The sequence below is a fragment of the Pongo abelii genome, chromosome 12 (assembly GCF_028885655.2).
Source record: "Pongo abelii isolate AG06213 chromosome 12, NHGRI_mPonAbe1-v2.0_pri, whole genome shotgun sequence".
NCBI lineage: Eukaryota > Metazoa > Chordata > Mammalia > Primates > Hominidae > Pongo > Pongo abelii.
Window position 1 is genome coordinate 130968725 of NC_071997.2, and position 21374 is coordinate 130990098.

The 21374-nt window shown below is 40.8% G+C and overlaps 1 protein-coding gene across 14 annotated transcripts in view; it reads left to right on the top strand.

Moving 5' to 3' along the window:
• Window positions 1-21374, top strand: part of MYT1L (myelin transcription factor 1 like) — a 544402-nt gene that overhangs the window by 270126 nt on the left and 252902 nt on the right. For all 14 annotated transcript variants that reach the window (XM_054548446.1, XM_054548454.1, XM_054548453.1 and 11 more), the window contains exon 4: window positions 12516-12661. The gene's annotated coding sequence lies outside the window, so the exon portion shown is untranslated. The remainder of the gene's footprint in view (window positions 1-12515; window positions 12662-21374) is intronic.

Sequence of the window (21374 nt, forward strand, 5' to 3'; positions counted from 1 at the left end):
GACAGAGGAGATGTGCTGTCAAGGTTTTTATATTGCTATAAATTCTAACTTTGAATATATTTGTGACCTTGTAGCCATTAATTTGGGGTATTATAATTATTTTAAAATTTTTGTTAATCTTTGATTTGAGTAGTGTAGCTACAACTATACTAATATAATGTGATGAGGTTTTAGAAGTACATTTGATTTTTTTTGTTTGTTTTCTTTTTTTGAAACAGGATCTTGCCCTATAGCCCAGGCTGGAGTGCAATGGCACTAACATGACTCACTGCAGCCTCAATCTTCTGGGCCCAAGCTACGCTCCTACCTCAGTGTCTTAAGTAGCTGGGACCACAGGCGTGTGCCACCAAGACTGGCTACCATTTTTATTTTTCTAGAGATGGCCTCTCCCTATGTTTCCCAGGCTGGTCTCCAACTCTTGGTCTCAAGTGATCTTCCCAACTTAGCCTCTCAAAGTGCTGGGATTTCAGGCAGGCACAAGAGTCACTATACCTGGTCATACACTCATTTCTTAATTTTCACTTTATTACATCTAAACACCAAAATACTTTCATCAGGAACCATTCATATTTCATAATGAAAATAAATTTTCATTGAAAATTTTACTTTCCAACAAGCTTCTCTGAAATGTATTTTTATTTCACTAAAATAGAAACATCTTTTTCTACATTAATTCTATTAGATATGTTATATGTTTCATAATATTGTCAGTGATTTCATCTAAACAGTTTGATTGCCAATAACTTATATTGTTTCTAATTCAGAATTTTATAGATTATTGCACTGAAAAAACTCACAAAAAACTCCCCAAGCAATATCTTAAAGTCTCCTCTCTGTACACAGATACTTTTAGTCTCCCTCAGGAAGGTCATGATAATTATGTCCTTGACATGTTCATCCTGGGAAACCTACACCGTATCTACATTTCAGGGTGTCGGAGTCCTTCCCTCCACCTGATCTTCTCGAAAATTTCACTTCCCCGTGTTCTCCTGGACAACTTCTCTCCTGTTAACAACTGGAAATCATCAAACCTTGCTGTGATGGTGTGGACTCCGTTTCACCTGCTGTTGGGACACAGTCTCCCAAGCAGGGGACTCGGGGGCTCTGAAGCTAGGACTTGAGCTGGCTCCAACTCAACCAGGTCTAGGCACTGACCTCGTGTTTGCCCCAAGTGGCTTCTGAGAATGAAGAGGAATAATGTTAAGTCTGCCCATCGTATGTGGTTTCACACTTGCCATTTTCTATAGCCCCTTTCTCTGGGCTTCTCCCCTCCTAAGTTCTGCTGTCAACACTTGAAGAATGCAGATATCACATACAAACTGACCTCTGTGTCTAAAGAGCTTAGTTTTAAATAATGGGTATTAAATAACCATTTGTTGAAGGCTCTCTACATTAAATTTCTAGAGATTCTTATGTGCCCGATCTCATGGCATGAATATCTAGTGTTAACATCTTTAGTGTAGACAGCCTCAAGCAAGGAGACCTGTAGAGATGTGTTAGGAATTATCAAGGAAATGTGGTTTTTATGTTTGTTTGCTTTGTGTTTTTTGAGACAGAGTTTCGCTCTTGTCACCCAGGCTGGAGTGCAATGGCGCAATCTCAGCTCACTGCAACCTCTACCTCCCAGGTTCAAGCGATTCTCCTGCCTCAGCATCCCGAGTAGCTGGGATTACAGGCACGTGTCACCACTCCCAGCTAATTTTTATATTTTTAGTAGAGACAGGGTTTCATCATGTTAGCCAAGCTGGTCTCAAACTCCTGACCGCAGGTGATCCACCTACCTTGGCCTCCCAAAGTTCTGGGATTACAGGCGTGAGCCACTGCGCCTGGCCATGTTCTTTTTTTTAATCCAAGTTCATGTCATCTGGCTCAGAATCCAGTTCTTGGCTCTATGCTCTGGGGGCACAGGCACCCCTAGTCAGGAGCCCAGGAGGCAAAGCACCACAAAGCCCCCCACAGGTCAGAAGGCCCCGCCCATGTGAAAAGGGTTTCCAGGAGGCTTTCTAATGCTGCCTTGTTAAATACGAACAGATAATGAAGATCTCTAGATGTTCGTGCAAGCCCTGTAATATAAAAAGGCCCAAACAAATGAAAAAGAAGAAAATAAAGACTGTTCAAGAGAAACAAAGAAGTTATCACTGACTTTGTCTGAGTCACAGAAGAGAAGCTACATTGGGTTTGCTGAACGAGAACACATTTATTTTAAGTAGAAGGAGAAGATGAGTTGAATCACTAAGAGATCACTTAGAAATTTAAAGATGAGTGTTGAAATTTAAATTTAAAAAATCTCACAAGAGAGGTGAGAAGATAAAGTAAAGGAAATCTGATTAGAACAAAATGGCAAAGAGATGGAAAATAAGATTAGAGGGTCTGTCCAGCACCCGCAGGACCATTGGCTGAATCGTGTAAGTTCCAGAAAGAGATCAGAGAAAATAGAGAGAAAACAACCACTGAAGAAAGCAGGGAAGATGATGGCCCTTGAAAAGCTGCAGGATACGTCACATGATGGGAGAAAACAAATCTACACACCCCCTCATTCTGGGGAAATACTAAAACACTAGAAGCAAAGAGAAAATTATGATGACTCTGGGCATGGGGGTCTAGGGGAAAGGATTCAAAGAATCCTCAAGAGGTAAGAAGACGAGGGAGAAATGCCATCAGACCTCCAGGGAAGTTATCTCTCATCTAGACTGTTTTACTCAGACAAATATTAGTTGGGTGTCAAGACAAAAATAGACATTTTAACATTCAGGAATCATTAAAAATCTCCCAACAACCTTTCCATAGGAAGCTGTGGGATTATGTCTTCCACCAAAAACAAACAAACAGAAAACCAACAACAAGTAAATCAAGACAGAGGAAGACAGGGATGCAGCAAAGAGGAGAGAGATTACAAGAGATGGGGCAGGGACCTGGTGATGGCCAAGGGGCATCATTACAGCCCCAGCTTTCAAGAGAACCAGCGTGGAGCAGGCCAGATGGGAGGACACGGACGGCTCCCTGAGACTTTACACAGAACACCAAATTGATACCTAAGCTGTTCTTCCCTAAGAAGAAGATAGGACATAATTGGGAATTTGGGATGGAGTCCTGAGAAGCGCATAGGAGAGCATGTGTGTACATGGACACGATTACATAATTGGGAATTTGGGATGGAGTCCTGAGAAGCGCATAGGAGAGCATGTGTGTACATGGACACGATTACATAATTGGGAATTTGGGATGGAGTCATGGGAAGTGCATAGGAGAGCATGTGTGTACATGGACACGATTACATTAATTGGGAATTTGGGATGGAGTCATGGGAAGCGCATAGGAGAGCATGTGTGTACATGGACACGATTACATAATTGGGAATTTGGGATGGAGTCATGGGAAGTGCATAGGAGAGCATGTGTGTACACGGACATGATTACATAATTGGGAATTTGGGATGGAGTCATGGGAAGTGCATAGGAGAGCATGTGTGTACATGGACACGATTACATAATTGGGAATTTGGGATGGAGTCATGGGAAGTGCATAGGAGAGCATGTGTGTACACGGACATGATTACATAATTGGGAATTTGGGATGGAGTCATGGGAAGTGCATAGGAGAGCATGTGTGTACATGGACACGATTACATAATTGGGAATTTGGGACGGAGTCATGGGAAGCGCATAGGAGAGCATGTGTTGCAGGGTGGCAATGTGCAGATAAGGAACATAGTATTAATGTGTGGTTCATCTGGAAATAGTCTCTTCATAGTTATGACAGTAAAGCATTGCCTAATAATCTCACATATTACCCAGTACAACCATGCTGGGGGCAGAAACTGTGAGAAGGGCTTGGGCGTGGAGCTCATTAGTGCACCTCCCTGTTTCCCCAGACGGGACGTGGAAGTTCAGTGCTTCATAATGGGAAACTGCACAGCCCCCTGTGGTAGAGATGCATTCGTGTAGGGTCTGAAGGCAAATGCCAAAAGAAATGGCTAGAAGCATTGAAAGCTTTCCCTCTGGGGAGCTGGAAGTAAGACAGGGATGGTATCTGGGGAACATTGTTTTCATAATCAGCCATGTAGAGGTATTTTACCCCTAAACCATGTGCGTGTATGAGGTTGATGAGAACACACATCACCTTTTTAAAGACCTTTTCTTCCTGTTGTTCATTGTGATGGCTCACAGTTGCAGCCTGTCAGACCACAAGCAATCTGGAGCTGGGCTGCAGAATCTCTCAGGGTCCAGGATGAAGAATTTCCCAGAATCCAGATATCGCAGATCCATTGGGTGACAGGGAGCTGGAGTGAATGAGAGCGCAGTTACGCGTTTCATCTTTGGAAGAAGAGGGCATCAAAGTTCTTCAGCATCCCTCCTCCCTCCATCCCTCTGGTAATAAACACATTTGGTAACTGACAAAATGCTCCTTCCCTGACATTGACAAATTCCCTGGGGTTCTCAAGGTTGTTGCAAGGGGGTATATGTGAACAAAGGCACTAAACACAGCTGTTTCAACTTCTATATTTAAAACTGAATAGCATAAATATAGTTTTCATTACAAATAGAACCGCTTGGGGGGCTCCAAATGGGACTCTAGCTTGCCAGCGGCTCTGGCAGTCACCGAAGGTTAAGCCCCTGTGCTGGCAACCCCGTGACTTGGCTCTGCACCCCTCAGCCACTGTGGCCCCCACAGCCAGGCTGCAGGGTCCACAGCTCCCTAATGCTGGGCCATGGACGAGTTAAACTACACATTTACAATGAGCCACTAGTGAAAACAAGAAGCATAAGGAACCCTAAGAATAAAATACAAACTAGCAAGGACCAAATCTGCCTCAAAATTATCTGTACCCACTCTCTAAGTCACATCTATTAATCAAAACCTTCTCATTGCAGATCACTATTTCTCTGATTCTTTAAATGTTAAAAGGAAAAACAATTTACAGTAAAATGTATAACCAAATTAGCTTTTTTATATATTAAGAATAAAAATAACTATTTATAATATATATATGGAGAAGTGCTTACAAATATCAGCCTGGAATGTTGTCTTCTACCTCATCATTTGGCAACAAACTTTTTTAAGAACCAAAAAAAAGGAGAAAGGAAGGAGAAAGAGAGAGAGGGAGAGAGAGAGAAGAGGAAAGGAAAGGAAAGGAAGAATAGAGGGAGGGAGAGAGGAAGTGGGTAAGGATGGGAGGGAGGGAAAAGGAAGGGAGGGGAGGGAAGGGAAGAGAAGGGCAGAGGAGGGAAGGGGAGGGGAGGGAAGGGAAGAGAAGGGCAGAGGAGGGAAGGGGAGGGGAGGGAAGGGAAGAGAAGGGCAGAGGAGGGAAGGGGAGGGGAGGGAAGGGAAGAGAAGGGCAGAGGAGGGAAGGGGAGGGGAGGGAAGGGAAGAGAAGGGCAGAGGAGGGAAGGGGAGGGGAGGGAAGGGAAGAGAAGGGCAGAGGAGGGAAGGGGAGGGGAGGGAAGGGAAGAGAAGGGCAGAGGAGGGAAGGGGAGGGGAGGGAAGGGAAGAGAAGGGCAGAGGAGGGAAGGGGAGGGGAGGGAAGGGAAGAGAAGGGCAGAAGAGGGAAGGGAAGGGAGACAGGGAGGGAGAGAGACAGCGAGAGAAGAAAGGAGAGAAAAAGTGAATAAACAAGTTTGGCTTTCTTTAGCCTCAAATGCAAAAATTTCAAACAGAATGTCATTTTATGCCTACTTTTCATTACAGAATCTATCATTAAATTTCAATCTGTCTCTTAATATATAATCTGCCTAAATAACTAAACATAAAGTAATAGATCATTCTTGAATTTTTGGACAAATAATGATTTTTTATTCACTACATAATTAACTTAAATTATAACAGCAAATACCCTTGTTAAAGGGGGGAAGTAAAAATCTTTTTCATATATCATGAATATTAATAATGACAAAGTTAAAATGAATTTTATAATACAGCTATGAATAATTCATTGATCTACAACTGAGTTTGTACAATCACTTATTTGTCCTATACGATGTGAAAATGAGGAAATGGCCTAAGTTCCTGCGAAAGGGACCCTAGGTCCCAAACTGAAGAGCAGGGAGAGTGTCACCCCTGAAGCTGCAGTCCTTCCTTGCTGCCACACTATCTGATGTGCCCAGATGTTGTGGCTGGCCATGAGATGACAGATAGAGGTTTGTTGGTTTAGTTCGTCTTTGGTTCACTCATGAAATTGAGCAAACTTCAGTTCCACACATGTTCTATGTCTGCAGTGGGTCCAGTTCTGGGGTTTAGAGTCTAATGGGCTCTGTCCCCTGCCCTGACGAGCTCGTGGTGGGGTTGGGGTGCCCCTTAGTAGATCTATAGTTACAGCATGGTATGCTAAATTCTGTGACAGAGTCAAGAGAAAACCATAACACAAGATGTGTTGCAGCCTCCAAAGCTTCCTACAAAACTCTTTCTAGGAAACCCACCACATTTTCAGTGACAGTCATCCGTTTATAATTATTTATCTATAGAACAATTTTTCTCTGTACTGAGGACTTTCCTTATTCTTTCTTTTTTTAATTGCGATGATTCTGAAAGGTGAAGAGCCTACGACGCAGACATAATTAAGGACTTTCAGATATAAATTTTTCATAGAAATGTCACCCATGCATTACGTGCCCCCTGCCGAACTGCAGTCCTGCATCGCTTCGTGCTTTGGTACAAGGCCTTTGGCAGGGACTGTGTGGAGAACTCACAGCATGCATGTCCACCCTCAGCGGGGATGAAATGCCGCCAGCACTGAGCAATGCACCTGGTTCCAGGGGGCTCTGCTCATCAACACAAACGGAAAGTGAGGCCATTGGGTGCTTCCTGCGGTGCCGTGAGACCGCTGGGTGCTCACTATGGTGCCCTGAGACCGCCGGGTGCTTACTGCGGTGCCGTGAGACCGTCGGGTGCTTACTGCGGTGCCGTGAGACCATCGGGTGCTTACTGCGGTGCCGTGAGACTGTCGGGTGCTTACTGCGGTGCCGTGAGACTGTCGGGTGCTTAATGCAGTGCTATGAGACTGTTGGGTGCTTCCTGCGGTGCCGTGAGACCGCTGGGTGCTCACTATGGTGCCCTGAGACCGTCGGGTGCTTACTGCGGTGCTGTGAGACCGTTGGGTGCTTACTGCGGTGCCGTGAGACTGTCGGGTGCTTAATGCAGTGCTATGAGACTGTCGGGTGCTTAATGCAGTGCTATGAGACTGTCGGGTGCTTAATGCAGTGCTATGAGACTGTTGGGTGCTTACTGCGGTGTCCTGCATGTTTTGTGTTGCATGGGACAAGATGGCATGTGCTTTCATGGAAAGTCACTGGAAATAATAAAACAATCCTGCGAAAAGCAGTTGCGACCCCGTTGATGCCCTCACCCAGAGTAAGAAGCGGGGATGCTATGGCCGCTGCAGGCCCACTCAGCCAGGCACCCTTTGTTCAGAGAAATGGGAACGGCCATTCAGTTCCCGCCAGTGTGGGTGACACACAGACCTTTCGAGGAATAACAAGACCACTGTGTCTATAAGACTTGAGTGAATTCTTCCTTCTCTCAAACAGCAGACATGACCCAATTGTCCTTGAGTTTATATAAACTGCAATCACACTTAGGTATGGTTTCAATTCATATTTCACTTGAAGGTAGTAAGATCTATAGTTTTGTTGCCCCCATATGAATGAACTCTTTCTTTAATCATCCTCAATCTCTTCTAAATATTGAGGGAATCCTGGGCAGAAACATACTAGAGTGGAAACAAGACGCAGATGTCACTGAGAAGGAGCCTCACATCCCTGGGCTCATCTCTGAAGTAAGAGAATCATACCTGAACTGTCCTCCCCACAGGGGATGATGAAAACCAAGAGAATAATGGATTTAAAATCATTTTGCAGAATGTTAATATGCCACTTTTACTATTGTTATCATTCCCCAGTATTAGAAGAAAGACTTACTTAAAATGGTTTTTACCTAATAAATTAGTGTTTATTCATTTATTTATTCATTCAACATGAATTTGTTGATCATTAGTGTGTGCCAGGCACAATTCTAGACTCTTGTGATTTAGAAATAAGTTAGATAGCAAAGTGTCTACCATAATGGAGTGTAGCTTTTCCTTGGGGGAAGACAGAACATAAATGCATAAACAGGTATATACACACACATAATCCACAAGGGAAAATTGATGAATTGGATGTCACTAAAATTAAAACTTTTGCTCTACAAAACACCCTGTTAAGACAATGAAAAGACAAGCAACAAAGTAGCAAAAATACTTAGAAATCAAATATTCATCAAAGAACTAGTATGTAGAATATACAGTGAAATCTCAAATTCAATGATTTAAAACAATGTAGTAAGAAAATCGGCAAAAGACATGGGCAGATAGTTCACTAAAGATGAAATTTAAATGTACATGAAAAGATATTTAATTCCATCAACTATTAGGCAAATGCCAGTTAAAACCACAATGAGCTGTCACTACATACCTAGAATGACTGACATAAAACACAGAAACAACACCAAATTTTGACTAAGACAATGAGAAACTGAATCACTGCTACATTGATCGAGGCAAAGTGAAATGGTACAGCCACTCAAACCAGTTTGGCGTTTTCTTTTAAAGCTAGCCATGTAATTGCCATATGACCCAGCTATCCCACTCTCAGGCATTAATCCCAGAGAGATGGAAATCTACATTCACAGTAAAACCTGCACACACATCTTTACAGAAGCTTTATTCATGGTAGCCAAAAACTGGAAATAGCTCAGATGGCCTCCAGAGCATGAAGAGTTAAACTGTGTACAGCTATGCCATGGAATACTACTCAGCCATTAGAAAGAATAAACTATTGATACAACCCAGATGGAAGCTCCAGGGAATTATGCTGAATAAGAAAAGCCAATCTGCAAGCTTTGCACAGTGTATGACTTCATTTATAGAACGTTCTTGAAATAACAAAACGACAGGAAACACTGATGAGTGGTTGCCAAGAGTTCAGGGTAGGAGAGTTGGCTCTGAAAGGGAAGGGATATGGGTGTGGCTCTGAAAGGAAAGAGGCTGGACTTGGTTATGAAAATGAAGATGGTGGGGGTAGCTATGAAAGGGCAGAGTGGGCGTGGCTATTAATTGGAAGGGGGATGGACGTGGCAATGAAAGACAATGGGGTGGTCATGGTTATGAAAGGAAAAGGATGGGCGTGGCTATGAAAGGGCAGGGAGTGGGCGTGGCTCTGAACAGGAAAAGGGTGAGTGGGGCTATGAAAGGGAAAGGAGTACGCTTGGTGATGAACGGGAAGAGGCTGGGTGTGGCTGTGAAAGGGCAGGGAGTGGGCGTGGTGATGAACAGGAAAAGGCTGGGCGTGGCTATGAAAGGGAAGAGGGTGGACTTGGTGATGAAAGGGGCAGGATGTGGGCGGGGCTATAAAAGGACACAGGAACTCTTGCTACTTCAGTGATAGTTATCTGCATGTTGACTGTGGTCATAGACACAGAAACCTACACTGGTGCTAAAATTGCACACACATATATGAACACAAAAGAAGTAGGAATCTCGACATTGGTGGGACGAATCAATGTCGTTCTGCCTGTATGTGCTATGGTTCTGCAAAATGTTATCATTGGCGGACACTGAGACACGGTTGCATGGGATCTTTGTATTCTTTTGTATTCTTTCTTCCAGCTGCATGTGAATCTACAGTTACCTCAAAACAGTTTAAAACCAAAATCTGTGTGATATAATCCCAGATAATGACAAATGCCGTAAAGAAAAACCCACTCATTCTCATTTGGGAGACTAGAGGAAGGGTGGATGAGAAGAAAGGCCAGCAAAGCTTTGGCTGAGAACAGAGTGTGACTGAGCCCCAAGGAGCTTCCGCCTGGCTGGTGTTATTTTTGTTTTGCAGCTAAGCTGCCTGCTAAACATGCCGTTTAAGAGTTCATCCTGGGAATTCCATTACCAATGATCACAAGCAGCATCTGTGACAGGGAACTGTGAGCAGCCAGAACCGTAGGTGCATATTCCTTCCTACTGCACCTGAAGAACTGGGAAAAAAGGAGGTCACTGACTCACTCACTCATTACCTAATTGTTCTGTGAATCTTTACCTAGTGAGGACCTGTTGTTAAAAGCACACTGTAGATGGATGGATGGATGGATGGATGGATGGATGGATGGATGGATGTGCACACACACATTTAGTAAGCAGCATCATATACCCTGCAAGGGCATTTAGCCTATAGTCCATTTGTCAGTGGCTTTTAAATCTACATCTCATAAATTACTCCCAGACGGGAATGCATCTTGGAACAACGGTAGTCTCACCTCCAGCAATTACTCTAACTCCCCTTCCTCCAAGAGGGGTTCTCATGTTTGTGAGGGTGTGTCCTCACTCCTGGAGAGCCTGAGGGACCCAGGAAAGGAGCCAGGAGCACCCAAACTGGAATATTTGGACAAGCATCCCTGATGAGAGGCTGAAGGTGCTTTGCTGTTTCACCTGGGAACGGGAAGGGCACTTCTGACTCCGTGATTTGTGAATGTGCGCATGGAGAACAGAGCACACTCCAAATAAAACCTTTCATTTTGTCCACGAAATTCTGTTTTGTAGATACGTATCACTTTAATGAAAAACCTATCCCTCTCCTGACAATGGTCAGTCATATCTGCCGTTGAGGCACTGGGACTGCGGCTGCTCCCACAGGAATGGCCTGATGGTCTCCAAGTCTTCCTCCTTGCTACCTTCCGTGAACACTGAAGAATAGGCAAAATACTTTTCCCAAAACAACGATGGACAACGCGATGAATCTATAGAACATGCTAACAAGCTTAAAGTGATAGAGATGAATTTTTAGGGTTACCAGTAGAGTAAGTCATTGTGTAAATTAACGTAATAATGTTTTATGAAAGCAAAATATTATGATTGTTTTAAGCATAGTACTGGCAATATATTAGAGTGGCTTTGATTATTAATGTCCAATCCTACTATTTCTCAATCACTTGTTTTGCTTTATGTTGGTTTGTTTATAAGATTTATTTAAATTTGTCTATTTGATGTCTTTCAAATGGTGAGAATTAACTTGCATTTTTATAAAACCACTATGTCAAATACCATCCCAACCTTTCTTAGTCAATTTAGTAAGTAATAGCTCAGTATGTGTTGGAAATAACTGTGCCTACTATATAAACATTAATCACAGAGGTTTATGCATAAGCCCCATTTTAAACACTATTTGGATGTTGCTTTATAGCTATAACAAATAAAAAATTTAAAATTATTACCCAAGATGTTGCATTTTGTTTTGCTTTTTAATTAATAACATGCTCTTGTAAAATCTTTTATGTGGAAATCACAACTTATTTGCTATCCTTTGAAGTGAGGACAAAAAAACAAACACACATGACAACTTGCCGATGATGTAAGCTATGAAGTACATGTGCAGATACATCCCATATGCTTCTGTAATTTATTTCTACACATTTTATAATCTTAATACTTTGTAGACTCAATCATAAAAATGACTCTTTCCCTTAGTTTTATAAGAATATAGTTTTGTGTATTTTTATATTACAAAGAATAATTTCATTAATTTTCTTAAAAGGTTTTTCTATAAGGAATGATTTATTGGAAATTAATTGGGTGTGATACGAGGTTGTTGTCACCACCATCCCTCTCATCTTATCTCCATGCATCTCATCATCTCTTGTGTCTCATCTCCATGCATCTCATTTCCATGTATCTCATCTCCATGTGCTCATGATGTGTCTTGTCATCTCCATACATCTCATCATATCCATGTGTCTCATCATCTTTATGCTTCTCACCTCCATGCTCCTCATCTCCATATCTCTCATCATCTCTGTGTGTTCCATCTCCATGTGTCTCATCATCTCTTGTGTCTCATCTCCATGCATCTCATTTCCACGTATCTCATCTCCATGTGCTCATGATGTGTCTTGTCATCTCCATACATCTCATCATATCCATGTGTCTCATCATCTTTATGCTTCTCACCTCCATGCACCTCATCTCCATATCTCTCATCATCTCTGTGTGTTCCATCTCCATGTGTCTTATCATCTCTTGTGTCTCATCTCCATGTGTCTCATCTACCTGTGTTTCATCTCCATCTGTCTCATCTCCATGTGTCTTATCATCCCCATGGATCTCATCTCTGCGTCTCATTATCTCCATGTGTCTCCACATGTCTCATCATCCCCATGCGTCTCTATGATCTCATCTCTGAGTGTTTCATCTCCATGCGCTTCATCATCCCCATGTGTCTTATGGTCTCTGTGTATCTCATCTCCATGTGTCTCATCTCCTAGTGTTTCATCTCCATGCATCCCATCATCTCCATGTGTCTCATCTCCATTTGTGTCGTCATCCCCATGCATCTCATCTCTGTGTGTCTCATCATCTCCATGTGTCTGTGCACCCAGCGTGGCCTCATTGCCTACTTGCAGCAGATGCATTAAAGACCTAACAATCACATCCCTCAGGTAGGGTTTTGCTTTTACTATGAATATCAGCCTCATTATTCTGCCTTTTTGTTCTTCTCTAGAGTGGCCACATCTGGTGGAAGAAGAAAAAAATGTAGTTATTGAATTCAATCAAGTGTTTGCATCTTTCAAGCTATCAACAAAATTCCATCAAGAAAGATTCCAGTTGGTCTCACAGACATATGGATATCCGAGGAGCCACCTAAAGGTGAGGAACTCTATGTGGTATTAATATTTTAAGCTTTACATGCAGACAGGTATTTTGCATATTTACCTTAAAATATGTTACTTTGAAAAAGCATAAATATAGGTTTGTGAATGAAGCAGCATTTTATTTGATAAAGAATACAACACCTCTTGCTTTTAATAAACAATTCAGTATAAAGTCAGAATGTGTAATCTCTTGGTAAACATAGACTCAAGTAGCCTCCTGTTTTCTAGTTACAACATCACCCAAAAGAAGAATTTATAAGCATACTAATAGGCCTGCTTCACCCTTCAGCAGTCACAGAGAAGCTCCCTTGTACAAAGCCCCTTTAAAATCAGATCCATGTGTCCATTATTAGTTCTATTTTTGGATATTTTATATATGAGGAAATTGAGAAGGTCATTAATTAGGGCCTCTTTTGCGTTGCCCAGGGTTCCTGTAGGTTTCTGTCAGTTACTGTTGACAAACGTCCTTGCTGCCACTGTGGGCTCTGGGAGTCATGCTTCTTGAAAAACTTCAGGTTATGGCCTTTTGTTTTCAAAATAATTGTAGTAAAATACATATAACATGAAATTTACCATTTTTACAGTTTTCAAATGTGTAATTAGTGATATCAAGTATATTCACATAGTGGTGCAATGGCCACCACCTGCCGTCTTCAGAACTTTTTTGTTCCCTAACTGAAACCCTGTCTCCATTAAACACTACCTCCCCAGGCCTCCCCCACACTCCCTGGGTCCCAGCATTCTGCTTTCTGTCTCTGAATATGACCACTAGACTTACCTCATGTGAGTGGCATTGTACGGTATCTGTTCTTTTGTGACTGCTCTCTTTCACTTAGCATAATGCCCTCAACGTCCAGCCATGTCGTAGAATGGGTCAGAACATCTTTCCTTTCTAAGGCTGAAAGTGGACACGTGTGCTGCCTCCACCTTTCAGCTACTGTGAATTATGCTCCTATTAGCTTGGGTGTAGAAATATGTATCTGAGTCCCTGATTTCACATTTCTTGAGCATCAACCTGGAAGTGGAATTGCTGGATCATGTGGATCATATTGTATTTTTAATTTGTTCAGGAAATGCCACTCTTTTCAATAGTGGCTGCACCATAAAGTGGTGCATTATCACCACAGTTCACAAGGGTTCCAATTTCTCCATATCCAGGCCAACACTTATTCTTTTCTATGGTTTTCTTTTTTAAAAATAATAGATATCCTGATGGATGTGAAGTGGCATCCTATTCTGGTTTTGATTTGCATTTCCTTCATTATTAGTGATGTTGAGCATCTTTCCGTGTGTTTACGGGACATTTGCATGTCTTCTTTGGAGAAATGTCTAAGTCCTTTGCCTTAATCAGTTATTTGTTTTTGAGTTGTGAGAATTCTTATATATTATAGATATTAGCTCCTTATCATATATATGATTTGCAAATATCTTCTGCTGTTTCATGGGTTGCCTTTCACTTTGTTGGTAGTGTCCCTTGACACACAAACATTTTGTTGTTTTCTTTTAAGTTTTGATGTTGCCCAATTTAGATTTTTTTTTAACCTATACTTTGGGTATCATATCCAATCAATCATTGCCAAATCCAATGTCAGGAAGCTGATCCTTCCTATTTTCTTCTAAGAGTTTTATAGCTTTAGCCTCTGTGTTTAGGTTGCTAACCCATTTGGAGTTAATTTTTCTTTTTACAGGTTTAAGGTAAGATTATAACTTTATTGTTTTGCATGTGGGTATCCTCTCTGTGTTGAAAAGACTGTCCTTGCTCCAATAAATGGTTATGGCACCCTTGTCAAAAATCATTTGACCATATATGCAACAGTTTATTTCTGGGTTCTCTATTCTGTTCCACTGGTCTGTTTCTCTGTCTTTATGCCAGTATCACACTATTTTGATTACTGTAGCTTTGTTGTAAGTTTTCAAATCAGAAAGTATGAAATGTCTAACTATGTTCTTTTTCAATATAGTTTTGGCTATTTGGGGATCTCTTAAGATTTCAAGTGAATCTTGGAATATATTTATTTTTGAAAAAAAAATGACCTTAAGATTTTGAGAGGGATTGCACTGAATTTGTAGATCATATGGCTAAGTTTCTTAATGAGACAGAAACAGGGTTTCTTATATTTTCTGGTAATGAATTTCTATATGCAATTTAAGCATGTACCATGACCTTATTTCTGTTTGGAAAGAAAAAGTTCAGATTTTTACCTAGTTTTTCTGACCCTGGTATGATTAGTAATGAGCAATTACTTAAGAATATCAAATATAAAGTTTTCTAAAATCTTCCCCAAAGATGAAGATGCTGTGTCTGTTTAGTTTCTTAAAAACTCAGCTTTGTTTTTAAGGCTTAATTCTCTAGCAGTAATGTTGAAGTCTTTGTTCTCTAGCAATAATTTCTTAGGTAGAAACTCAACAATGGCATGGGATGTTCCACCTAATCTCAGTGATTGAAGATACCCTGGTGTCCATGGGTTCATTGCTCATGACAAGAGACTAGAAGATACCCAAGCTTAGATGCTTAGATGTGGTGGGCATCATCAAAGACCACCGTGAATACTAACAATGTAGAGAGGCTTGGAGCACATGCTTAATACCCCAACTGTGTCCATTAATAGATTATAAAACTCATCACTGATAGAGGCCTACCCCATAAGTACCAGCACTGGCAACCAAGAAATTCCTCCTGCAAGGAGGTGTGACTATTATTCCCTCTTTAGAGGTCAGTAAAGGGAAGATCAGAGAGCTTAAGTGCCTAACCTAAGATAATATAATTAATAAGTAGCCAAGACAGCACCTGAACCATGCCCGTGTGTCCTGGAAAGAAGGCTAGTGTACAGTGTGGTGGGAAGGAATGATATTTGAGGATCTAGACTTAGCACAAATCACAAACTCCAAGAAGCCTTTAATTTCAGTCCTTAATTCAAGTCTATATTCAACTCTAAGAAAAATATTAAAACATTAGCATTAGAAATGACCTGACGGAAGTTTCACTCAAAGAACAAACTGTTTACCACTACCTTTTTCTGTCACCAGTGCTAAGTAATAAGTGGGTATTTATCATTCTTTCATCATTCTCTCATTCTTTCAACAGTGCTGAGTACCTATTTTGTGCCAGGAACTCTTGTGTGTCTGGGTGTATAAAAATAAATGAGATGCAGTCCTTGCCCTCAAAGACGCCACACATTGAACAAACATAAGGCATGGAAAGGACTAGTCTTTCCTTTGGTGCAAAATGTGTCTTATTCCTTTGTGCGTTCCAGAGATGGGCATGTTTCCTGGGCCGTATTAGGTACTCAGTCACATCTCAATGAATCCACAGAGGTCTGTGCAAGCTGTTGAGGAAGACCCAGAAGAGACCTTAACTAGGAGCAGAGGAATCAAAGAGGACTTTGGAGAGGAGATAACCCCAAAAGTGGATCTTTAAAGATTAGTTTATTAGATGAATAAATCTGGAAATGGCTGGCTTAAGAGAAGAAAAATACAAAACTCAGAGATGGGAAGCATCGAGTAATGGACGTGGAATACTATTCAGTTGTCTTGTATAGCTGCATGTTAGGACAAAGGGCTTAGCTCCCCATGGCTTAGGTTTGGTGTTTGTAAAATGAGCATGGGTACCGTCTGTGTTCTGTGGTCCACAGGAGACAGAATGGGACGTAGTTCTACTTCTTACCCTATCAGATGGAACGTAGAACAGAATGGTCCTCTGTAAGAAGTTGCATACCTCCTCTCAGTCCTTGAAATTGATGACTACTTTCTTTCACTCATCTGCCTGCCATCCTTTCTACCCCCAAAGTTGGATGTTACTGTATTCAACTTTCTGAATTCAATTTTAGTAGCTGTTGTGCAGTTTGTCCAACTGTAGACTCCGGGAATTGTTCTGCTAGTCCTACCCTCAGATTACAACTCAGAATCAGAAACACTCAGATGGAAAGGCCCTTAGCACCACCGCCACGGCAAAGCAGCAGCTGTTGCACACAACCCCAAGTCCCGCTACCTTCTGCCACTCTCAGCTCTTCCCTCCCCTGCAGTGCTCCCCCTACCATGTGTCATCTTTTCTGTCTGCAGCAGCTTAGCTTCCTTTAGCATCTCCACTTAAGAAGGACTTTGGGGCTTGATCTTATGGGAGAAATAAAAATGCCATAGAACAAGATTTAGATTTAGGGCATTTTTCTGTCCTCATGTGTCCCAATTAGCCACTGTGATTGCTGAGCCGTGAACACCTGTGGCGCCTCCGCAGCTGGTGCTCTAGGAAATCCAATTTCCCCTGAACCAGAGCCCAAAGAGAAAATCACACTCTGCATCCAATTTCCATGCTAAAGACTTTCCTTAAAATAAAATCAATATCTGTTTCCCAAAAAACTACATGAATTGTGTTTTGAATGGTGACTATTTTAAAGAAAAGCATATCATGTGTCCAGAAGGAGAAATCTGCTGAAATAGCTCCAACTCTATAAATCTATATTCTTTGACCCTTTGAAAGAAATATATTTAAAACAGTGAACAAATGTCATAAGGTAGTCCTGGAACTGCCAACCATCACTTGTTTTTGGGCAAATCTCTACAAAAAATTTGTACCTTTTTTTTATAAAACAGAAGTAAATGGTCAAATGAGATGGATATCATGAACCTAATGTAAACTACAAAAGATGATAATAGCTGCTAACCATTTATTAAGCATCCAGTCTGTACCAAGCTTGGTTCTAAAAGTGCCACTCACCACGTCTCATTTCATCCTCAAAAAAACCCCCTATGAGGTCAGTACTGTATATGTATACACACACACACACATAAGTTTATTTTCACTATACTGATAAAGACATGCCTGGGACTGGGCAACTTATGAAGAAAAAGAGGTTTAATGGACTCACAGTTCCACATGGCTGGGTAGGCCTCACAGTCGTCGCAGAAGACGAAAGCCATGTCTTAACTGGTGGCAGGCAAGAGAGAAATGAGGGCCAAGTGAAGGGGAAACCTCTTCTAAACCATCAGATCTCGTGAGACTTATTCACTACCATGAGAACAGTATGGGAGAAACCTTCCCCGTGATTCAATTATCTCGCACTGGGTCCCTCCCACAACATGTGGGAATTATGGGAGCTACAATTCAAGATGAGATTTGGGTGAGGACACAGACCCAAACCTTGTCTGTCTATCTGTCTATTTATTTATCTATCTATATTCATAATTTATATTAGGAAAAAATTAATGTACAGAGAAGTTAAATAATTTGTCTAACATTACACAGTTAATAAATGACACAGATGGGATTCAAATTTATGTAGGCATTTTAACTTCCAAGCCAATGTTGTTAACTATTATGAACTCACTCTACTATCTCTACAAAGCCATATGCAGATATTATACATTATTATTCTGTGTCTATCTGATAACCATGTATAATATATATCACTTATGTGCATAGATAATGTACTGTGTGTATATACACACAGAGAACTTGTGGAACTGCTAGGTTGCTGCCAAATCAAATTGTTTTGCTTTAATGACTCAGTGCCGTTAATATAACTTTATAGTCATCATCCTCATACATGTTTCCCCAGAAAGCAACTAAATAATTTTGAGTCTTGCTTTGTCAAGATCCTCCTTAACTCATGGAAGAATGCTTTTCAATTGTTTTCAGAGTGATTCATTTGTGTTGCTTCTATCATAATTGTTATGATTTCATTAAAACAATGTTTATTGCAATGTGATATTATAAAATATTATGGATAGTTAAAAATAAATAAAATTGTTTGAGCTTTTATTTTTCTGGACTTTAGTTTAGGAAATAGTAGAAATTTGCATTTCTCATGACTCGTATTATCAAAGTCACGGGCCACCACCCTATAGGAGAGTAGGATGCCAAACTACTGATCCCTGTCCTCCTATTCCGGAGTGTGGTGGAAACTGCAAATCATGGCATCTCCTTCCTCCTAACTGAGGACAATTACCTGAAGTCAGGGGACACCTTGATGGAAGCAAAGTTGGAAAATAGGATATGTGGTTCAGGACCATGGACCACTTAGGGGGATTCAGATCTAAGGGGCAGTCAGATATTGTCAAGGGATTTAGACACCAGGGGTCCACCTAGGAGGATGGGAGGCCGGGGATTGCCAGAGATGAGCTTCTCTTTGCATTGCTGAGAGTCTTGCTGTAGCTAGTGGAGTCAGCGCATGGACCACCTACCTCTGGTGTGTGGCACAGCCTTATAACTCCTTCTGGGGGCTGCGTGAGCTGAGAAGTCCCAGCGGTGTCCGGTGCCCCACAGGTCCATGGAAGCTTCACACAAATGGATTTTCCACAAGAGAATTTCTAAGCTTGAGTGCCCTTGTTCCCATTTCCCCTTGGAACAGAAGTAGGAAACTTTCTAAGCCTGAAGTTGTCAAGCAAGCACGACATTTTGCTGGAGCTACACAAATTCACATAAATCTCAGGAAGAGGTATCAGTTTCTGACCTCATCAGAATTCTTTTTTAAGTTTTATTTTATTTTTTTTCTGGTCAGGGCAGAAGGGATTGGAAGACTGTGGAGTGGTCTAAAGTGGTTCCTCAGATTACTGGTACTAATGGTTTTGAACATCAGACTGCATCAGGCTCTATCCCCCCTTCACAAAATGAGAAGCAGTAACACGGATGGAGCAGGTGCTTGGTGCATGTTGTCTGCATTAAGGCCAGGTCTGTGCCTCCAACAAGCTCACAGTCCAAAGTCTGACACACTCCACAGTTTATTGTGGACAGCCCCATGTCTTGAAGGAGGTACCTTTACAAGTTCCCTGGAGACAATTTTTCTTCTAGAAACCTGGAAAGAAATTTGTGTTCTGCAGGCTTTCCTGGGAAATGGTACTGTGGTGGTTTAAGCTGGATACTTTGTTCACTGTTTTCATATTTTCTCCTTAGTAGTAGTTTACATTATTTCCTTCAGTTCTAATTTTAAAAAGATTATATACCATCGTATTCATAAAAATGTACTATTGTTAGTATGTTTGGAGAAGCATATCCTATTTAAATAACTAGCAGCATCTTCCATTTAAGCTTGTTGTACATAGACTTCGTTGTCTGCTTAGATCAATAATCCTTCTTAAATGTAGTTAGCCAGATTTTTATCGTGAAAAATCAGTGTTGAGCTTTTAAATTTTCTTCCAAAAATAGAAATGTGTGACTTTATTCAATATGCTAAGCCTCGTACAATGTATCTCCCAGAGAATATTAATGTTTAGTAATACATAATCTTTCTTTTCACTTGTGAAGGAGAATTTTCATGTACCCACATTCCATAGAAGGTTCTAAAATGGCCATTGGGAGTACACTTTATTAGGAGAAGCAATTCTCAGATGTATCACTTTCATTAGTCTTGTGGACAAATTCTAATTTGACCAGGATAAAAATCATGTTAGTGTTAATATCATAGGTATCTTTCATAAATAAATAAATCCAGTGTAAAATTTGTGGGTGGGAATTAATAGAATCTGGCCAAGTGAAATGAAGAGCATATTTAGGTCCCATGTAAGACATTAAACTTAAACGTAGATACTGCAGAAATGAAATGAATAAATCTTGCTGAGTCAAAAGAACGTTCAAGACAATGTAGAAAGGTGGAAATTTTAGTGCAGGTATTGTTTTAATATTGTACTAATAAATAAGAAATTACTTCATTAAAATATAGCATAAATGGGTAAACTTAGTGACTTATTAGCATATTAAATTGAACAAATAAAAATATTAACTAAAAATGGGCAAAGGATATGGAAGACAATTCAGAGGAGATAAAAATGAATTTGACATGAGAAAAGCTGCTCAAACTCATGACACCATAACTTCCAAGTGGAGTCACTAAGTCATGGCTTTCTTTCCCTCTCAGTGGACAGTAGTCAGGCAGGCTGATAGCAAAGTATTGAAGAGTATGAGTTATAGAAAATAATTAGCAATATCAATGAAGCTCAGAAAGAGTGTATCCTCTGTACTAGTAATTCCACTTCTAGATATTTAGTGTACAAATATTTACACACAGGAGAGCAAAGTAGCATTTATAAATAGACAGCTAGTGCAGAAGCCAAGAGCATGACCTCTGACCACACCTGCAGGAACCAAGTGTGGCTTCACCCTGGACGAGCTACTGGTCTCTACCTGCTGTGGTTTCCTTTTCTGTATGCCAGGAATAATCACAGTATTTATACCTAAGAGAGTTGTGGTAAAAATTGATGGAATGAGCCAAAATGGCACTTGTCACATAGCAAGCATTTTTGTATTAGAAATGTTGGCTATTTTTATTGCATTCATTACAAGTCTTGTTTATAAGAACAAGATTCTGGAAACAAATATTCATCCATAGGGGACTGGTGAAATAAATCATGCTATATTCATGTAATGGAGCATGATAAATTTGCTTTTTTAATGAAGGAGATTATATAAACCTAGCCCAAGATATAATATTAAACAAAATTTACAGGGTGAAAAAACCATGCATGTAATGTTATGATTTGTGTATTTTAAAAAGCATCTGTATACATAGATGCTTGTCAGTGCATTGGACTTCAGAGGAAGACCACAGGACAGGTTGTCTCAGAGGGAAGGAATTAGGTGCCTGGGCGGAGAAAAATTGCTTTTCATAGTATATCTCTTGAAGCTTTAAGAATGCTGTGCCATGCATATGTGCATTCCTTTTTAAAATAAATTATTCATGTTTATATTCGCCACACATTCATCGAGAGACCATGTGCAA